This window comes from Puma concolor, chromosome A2 (assembly GCF_028749965.1).
Source record: "Puma concolor isolate L17-30 chromosome A2, mPumCon1.1.hap2, whole genome shotgun sequence".
NCBI classification, from domain to species: Eukaryota; Metazoa; Chordata; class Mammalia; order Carnivora; family Felidae; genus Puma; species Puma concolor.
In genome coordinates this window covers 26,659,929-26,667,662 of record NC_141668.1, presented here as the reverse complement: position 1 = coordinate 26,667,662, position 7,734 = coordinate 26,659,929, and positions in this window count along the sequence as shown.

Below are 7,734 nucleotides of genomic sequence, written 5' to 3'. Positions count from 1 at the left end.
AAACTATCTGAAATTTAGGTTTCAACCCATACTTCTCTCCGGTTGTAAAGATAAGAATCTCTTTAAAGGGTGCCCAAAGACCCTCTGGCTTTCCCACTATGCCTTGAATTGGGAGTTGACTGACTTTAGCCTGCTATTTTTTGTTTGTTTGTTTGTTTCAGTGACACTTAACAACCACGTATTTCACACTTCTTAAAATTGCCATTACCCCAGTATTTCTCAAATACTAGAAATACTATATAAGCAATGCATCACTTTAACCTGTACCCAGCACAGTTCAGCATGGGTGAGTATCTTAATAACTGTGATGCTACAGGATGGCCACTTACTATCATTAGTGCTGGCATCCCATCCTGAGGATTTGGCTACGAGGAACTGGACCCTAACCTAGCTGCAGGAACTCTAAGAGCCAGTGTAGAACACTCTTCTCAGGGTTGTCCCACTATACAGGCAAGGAAGTAAAAGTATTTTAACACCAACTACTGAGAGCATTGGATAAGCAGTGAACTCAGGAAGCAGTAATTCCCCAGCCTTTCTGACCTGCTGTACCCTGGCAAAGCAGGCTTCAGGGACAAAAGGGCCCTGCAACATAGAAATAGTGCTGAAAACTAGCACCCTTTCAATGGACAGGGCAGTGGATATAAGCAAGGCAGATGCTACTGGAGTCAAGGCCTAGAAATCTTGAAGTTTTCAAGATATTTGCTCTTTATCACTCAACTCCCCTCCCAACAAACTCGTGACATTCAGAAACTCTTCATTTCAAATTCAAGTAGAACTATTGGAATTTTCCTGATGCCTCCACCAAATTAACCGCTCTATGCCTTTGTACACAGCATGTATTAGAATGTCCTGACTATTCATCATTCCAGAGAGTTTAGATTTCCCCTTTTCTCTAAAACATTATCTGTTTCTCTGGTTACTTCTGTTAATGAGTCACTCCTTCCTTTCTACTTTCTACTTTGATGGGACTTCATGCTTCTCTCTATTATGGTTCTCATCATACTGCATTGCAACCCAGTATGTATTCCCAGCCATGCAGGAGGTTTTTTATGACCTAATGTCTTAGCCTAATGTCTGGTGCATTCTAGACAGTTATATTGTGAATTAAAGAGATTAAAGAAACCCATTAACTGTAAGATGCATTTTCTCCTTTGGTTTAGGTATCTTAATGAAAAGATGGGAAGATAGATAAGATTCAGAAACAATCAGAAGTTAAATTCATTAGAAGCCAATACTAAGTCATCATCATATATTACAGACACTTTTGAGAAATGGTATATGAAATCAAATTACAACAAAATACACAGAATTGGTTTATCAAGAGGGAAATCTGAAACAAGTGTACTTGTGGGCTTGATCTTTTAAGAAAGACATAAATTGGGTATCTGTTACTGTATTCCCCCCCAAACCTCCCATGTTCTATAACCCTTCTCTAACCCTTTCATTTTATTTTTCTCATAGATCTTATAACTGCATCATCTGAGCCACAACTAGAACATAAGCTTCATCAGGATAAGGTTTTTTTATGTTTTTGTTTTGTTTATTATTGAATTTATCAATGCTTAGAAAAATCACTGACTCATAGTAGGAACTCAAATAATTATTAAAAGACTGAATAAATTTAAAATTTTAAGCAATATTCTTGTGATGTATTACTTTGATTTAATTTTTGGTTAAAAAAAAGGAGGAACACAAAAATTAAAAGTTTAAAAAATGGTGCTGTTGAAGACAACATATAATTTGTGCATTCAAGGTAACAATTTGAGTTATTTTTAAATTAAAATGTATATTAATGCAATTTTTAAAATACAAACTAATACTTGAGGAAGTTATTTTGGGGTGAAACTTTTTAAAGCACCAAGGAAATTTAATTGGGACTATCTGTACTATGGAATGTGATAAAGAATTACTATACACCCACATGCACATAATAAAATTAGAACTATTATAGCATAGATTGAATTTCTCATTATTACAGAATTATTGAAATCTTTAACCAAAAGTGACTAAGGGAAATGTATATTCTCATTGTTTTTCTCTGTCAAGTGTGCACCATATTGTTATATGTATCATTTAATCTATAACAAGGTGGCCACATTTAGTTAGAACTTTCTATTCATAGAAGTATCAGTCTCCTATCTACCAGTGCTCAAAGAGCATATTTAAATTATAATCTTCAACAGCTATATATGTGCCACTTTATTGATGTTTCTAATTTATCACCAATTAATTGATATACTATTACCCTTCTTCTAAGTCATGATTCTTCAAAAAGAAAAGAAAGATTTGGTGCAGGCATCTGTTAGTGGAAGAAAAATTTATCTTTCTAAGCTGTAGCTCTGGTGTGTGAATGCCATCCCTGACGAACTTGATTCTGCTCTGAGCAGCAGGAATGGCATGGAGAACATTCAATTCCTTGGCTTATGACATTAATATTTTTAAGTCGGAATCCCTCTGAAGTTATCACTCCTACAATGTTTCCTCTGTCACAGCCCTCCATGTTGGAGCCCAGGATTTTCCAATTAATCACCAGGTATGGATTCCATAATTGTTGCTTTATCATCTTTTAGTTAGAAAATAGTGAGGCAAGTTTTCTTCCAGCTTTATGTCCCTTTTATGAATGAAGGGGCTTGGGTCTACTGCTTGGAAACATGGTGAGTTTTGAAGTAAATTCTCTGACTTAAAACAAGAGAAAGAAATCTGGAAGAGGCTTCAGAATTTATCTTATAGAAAGACAGGAACTATTAGACTCTGGAGAAAATAAATACCAGCTATAGAATGTATGGAGGACTCTAGGTAGGATTAGAGATGTCAGAAATAACTAAGGTGTTCATTTAAGGGCGGCTAAAGGAAAATAAAAGGATTTGAGTGGTTTGTCTTAGCTGAAAGCACTTTAAATGGAGAAAGGCAACTTCAGCACTTATTTATAAGCTTAGGTAAAGAGTTAAATTGAATTTCATTGGGTTCTGTGATAGTTCTTTCCATGGACTTAGCCTGTATTTTATTGGATTTCACTCTAAGACCATCCTTTGACCAAATGAAGTTTTCCAGAATAAAACATTTTTAAAGTAGCATCAGATCTACCTTTCTCTAAAAGATGTTTATTCCTGTTCACTACCATAATGAACAGATACATCTTTCATCTTCTCCTTGGGAATAGAGTCAGATCACTTACTTACATAATAATATTTTTATTTCTTGAATTCCCATGTGCTATGCACTATAGATGCATTCTATCACTTAATCTTCACAAACATTTGGGAAAGAGGCAGTATTTTCTCTGGCTTATTAGTGAGGATCATGATGGCTAAGGAACTTGTCTGTGGATAGAAAACTTACGGGTGGCAAAGCTAACCCTTAAAGTCAACTTTTTGACTCATTGTGATAAGCACTCAACAGTAAGAATTAGCATGTCGATCAGAATCATATGAGAGGTTTTCCAAAATGCATAGCTCAGGTTCCAGCCAGAGTTTGTAACAGGACTTTTGAATAAGCTGTGTGGATAACTAAAATCTTCTGCTTTAGAGAAGGAATACAACTCTCATCCCTCCAGTGTCCCCTTTCTCAAATAATGCTGAAAGCAGTACTCCAGGCCATGTACACTTACATAGGATACATGCAGGACTTCTGGCTAGAGTTCTTATCACTGTTCAGTGCTTCATGGGTATAAATAAGTTCAGGAACTATTGCCTTTACCACTGAGCAGTAGGTGGGGCCAAAGGGTTGGGACCCAGTTATATTTACTCTATCCAGGAAGAAAATCAACATTTCTGGGCAAACGGAGAGTTCTAAGAGAGATGAGAAAAGTCATTTTCTTGAATAATGTTCTGGGAAACCAGAAGATGCTAAGCTCATGTTTCTTCCTGGCAATTGTGGCTTCTAATTAAAGTAGCCCAGGATGGCTTGGACAGCATGGTCCAATTGCCCTGAGCAATGGAGGGAGGACACAACAAAAAGAAGGCAGTGAATCATCAATAGGAAGAGCCATGGAGTTGAAATCCCCCAGGGTGTACTGCTAATAGCAAAGAATGGTTTGAAAAATTACTTAAGCAAAAGGCAGTGAGTCGTCTCTGCTAGCTTCTCCCAGAGGAAATAGTTCCAACTAGGGGCTGTTTATGCATCTATTTATTTATTAAACAAACATTTACCAAGTATCTTCTCTGTACTTGTACTAGGTCCCTAAGATGCAAAGTTGATAAATTGGCCTAGTTTTCAGGGAGAGAAAAACCCCTTCAAACAAATGGGTGTGGCCAGCTTTTGAAATGCTAATAATTCATCTTATATTTTGTGTTTTTTTACTTTAGAAAGAAGCTTTTTTGCCCATTCCTGGAAGTGTCATTATCAGGAAGTAACAAAATAATGCCTACTCTTATCCAGGATGGGAGGAAATCTTTCTACCTCCTAGAACTGCATGATTAAGGTTTTGTGCTCTAAAAGCTAAAGTCTCCTTATGATGGTTAATCAAGCTTTTATGGATGAATCATCAAGCTCAATTAATGAAAGGGAAGGGAAAGAACGGAATTATGGAAGAAAGTTTCTCCCCCCGCTTTGTTCCAATAATATACTGGAAAGAAGTGACAGGGAAGAGAAACTTGGGTTCTGGAGTTTACATACCTGGCTTTCATTGCCATGATAGCTCAGGCCATCTGGGAGTGAGCTCAGGAATAGCTTACCTGGATGATGAATTACTTTCAGTGACTAGGCCAAGACAAATTATATTTTTAAATGTGTGTCTAGAGTGGTAAGATACCATGATTGCCAGTACAATCAGACCAGAACTAGAACAGGGAGAATAGGAACCATTTCTCGAAGAAAGAGCTGTAGGACAGATATGGGCACTTTGTAAATTGGTGTTAGCTGAATGGCCAACCCAGTTGGGGTCTACTATATCTCTTTCCAAGATATGTGAACTTATCTATCCAGTCATAAAAATACAGAACATATATTAGTCCTTTATAAGAGCTTAATAAATATTAATGCAATTAATGTAAATTGAGGCTAAAATCTTTTAGGTGTAGGCAATATGTCTATTTTTAAACCTGAAAACTTTGATTTAAAGGAAGTTGATTTTTAAAAATCATATTAAAAGCCAACGTGTAGTATTCAATAAGTGGTGTTAGAACAACTCGATAGCCTTCTGGAAGAAAGTAAAAGTAAAGTTTTTTCATCACTTGCATCATAAAAAAATAAGTGAAAGATGTCAATTTTGAAATCATAAAAATACTAAATGATCCATGGAGGTGTAAAGCAGTTATATTGCTGAAGATTTTTTAACAAATATGAAATAAAACCACAAATCTAAGAAAATTACATAACCTATTCATAAATTTGATGACATACATTTAAAAAAAATTAAGTTTATTTACTGAGAGAGAGAACATGGATGGAAGGCCAGAGAGAGACAGAAAGAGAGAGAGAGAGAATCCCAAGCAGATCTGTACTGACAGTGTGTAGCCCAGTACGGGACTCAGACTCCCAAACAGTGAGATCATGACCTGAGTTGAGATCAAGAATCAGACACTTAACCAACAGAGCCACCCAGGCACCCCTGAGGACATACATTGAAAACACAAACAAACAAAAGCCTGCATTGATAAAACTTCCAAAAGCAAAGCCAAAAGAAAAAGAATTTGTTTCTTTAGGAGATATAAAGCATTGATATGTCAATAAGAAAACATCCATCAACCTTGCAGGAAAAAAAAAAACAGGCAAACAGAAAGAAGAAAGGTTAGAAGGAAGGAAGGGGGGGAGGGAGGGAGGGAAAAAGGAAGGGAGGGAGGGAAGAAGGGAGGAAGGAAGAAGAAGGGGGAGATTCATAGAACAGGAGATAAAAATAACTTTTAAACGTATGAAAAGATTCTCATCCCACCTCACCCCAAGAGATAAATGCATTTAAACTAGGTTTCTGTTTATCTGCTATCAAGTAGATCAATATAAATATTCAGTAACATACTGTAATAGTAAAGGTATGTAGAAACAGCACATAGAATGTAAATTGAAACAACCTTTAAGGAGTCTAACTTGGAAATATTAATCAAAGTAGAAAAATGTGCATTCCCATCGAATGGTTAATTCCATTTCTTAAGTTTTGCTCTGTCTAATAACTGATATGTGTAAGAATAGGGACTTACACAAGGATATGCCACTGCTGTCCCATTTGGAATAGCAGAAGAGACTTGACTGGCCTTCAGTACCTGTGATGGTGGTTTAATGATATGATGGGATATTATGCACCTGTGGGGGGAAAAATTTAAGCTGAGTGAGTTCTTTATGTACTGATATGGAATGAATTTAGTTTTTCGAAATGGAAAAAAAACCCACAAGGTAAATGTGTTATGGTAGCTTTCTGTTCCCGCCGCCATAACAAATGAATATAAACCTAGAGGCTTAAAACAAATACATGATCTCACATTTCTATAGGTCATACAGAGGGCTGGGTCCTCCCTGGGTAGCTCAGGCTGTTTTCCTTGTATTCTTTGCTGGAGGCCCAAGAGAGAATCTGTTGCCTTGCGTTTGCCGACTTCCAGAGGTCACCTGTGTTCCTTGGCTCATGGTTCCCTTCCTTGCTCTTGAAAAGCAGCAACCTCACACCACTCTGAATCTTCCTCTGTGGGCATGCCTCTCTCTGACCATAACTGGGAAAGGTTCTCTGCTTTAAAGTGTTCAAGTGATCATATTGTACCCGTCTGGATAATCCAAATAATATCTCCATCTCCAGGTACATACCTGTAATCACATCTGTAACGTCCCTTTTTCCGTGTTAAGAACATAGTCACAGGTTCCAAGGATTAGGGATGAACATCTTTGGGGGCCATTATTCTGCCCACTGCAATACATATCCATGTGAATATCACGCTAATGTCTCTTTAAAAATGAAGAGATTCAGGGTCTCTGGGTGCCTCAGTCAGATGAGTGTCCAAGTCTTGATTTTGGCTCAGGTCATGATCTCACAGTTCATGTGATCGAGCCCCATGTGGGGCTCTGCGCTGACAGCATGGTGCTTGCTTGAAGATTCTCTCTCTCCCTCTCTCTTTGGCCCTCCCACGCTTGTGTGCTCTCTCTTTATCACTTTCTCCCTCAAAATAAATTTAAAAAAATGAAAAGATTATATATATGATAAGAAATAAAAATAGGGCTACAGTTACATGTAAAACCATTAATACTGGTTGCCTGAGGAAGAGGGATGACATAGAAGTGAGAGGCAGCATTTTCCTTGTACCTTGTGAATTTTGAATCATGTAAATTATTATCATTACAAAACCTACATGTTTTTAAGGGATAAAATCAAACCTCTTTGCAAAATGTAAAAGGAAGATACATGTAGATTGCTTTCATTCCAGTCAGGGACTGTGAACCCTAGTATTTGATGAATAATAAATGTAGCTTAGAAACACCCCAGGGCCCTTGTGGAGGAGAACCCAGTGGTGAATGAGCCAAGGGGAACAGTAATAGAACGTGGCCACCAATACAAGATGGGAAGAGCGGGAGGTAGGTGCCTCGTTGACCTGCCCCTGCTGCTAGGAACTCCCTGTATTTTTATGTCAGCAATTCCACAGAGCCCAAAGAGAAACTTGTGTTACAACCAGCCACAGGGGAAAAATAAAGGGTGGGGAGGGAGGATCCCCTCATTTTATTGGCATTATTCCTTTCAGACTCTGCACTGATGGATGCTCTGGTTTTAAAAGACAGATGACAGAAGCAAAATTGGAAACGTTGGCCCCTCACTCATGTTTT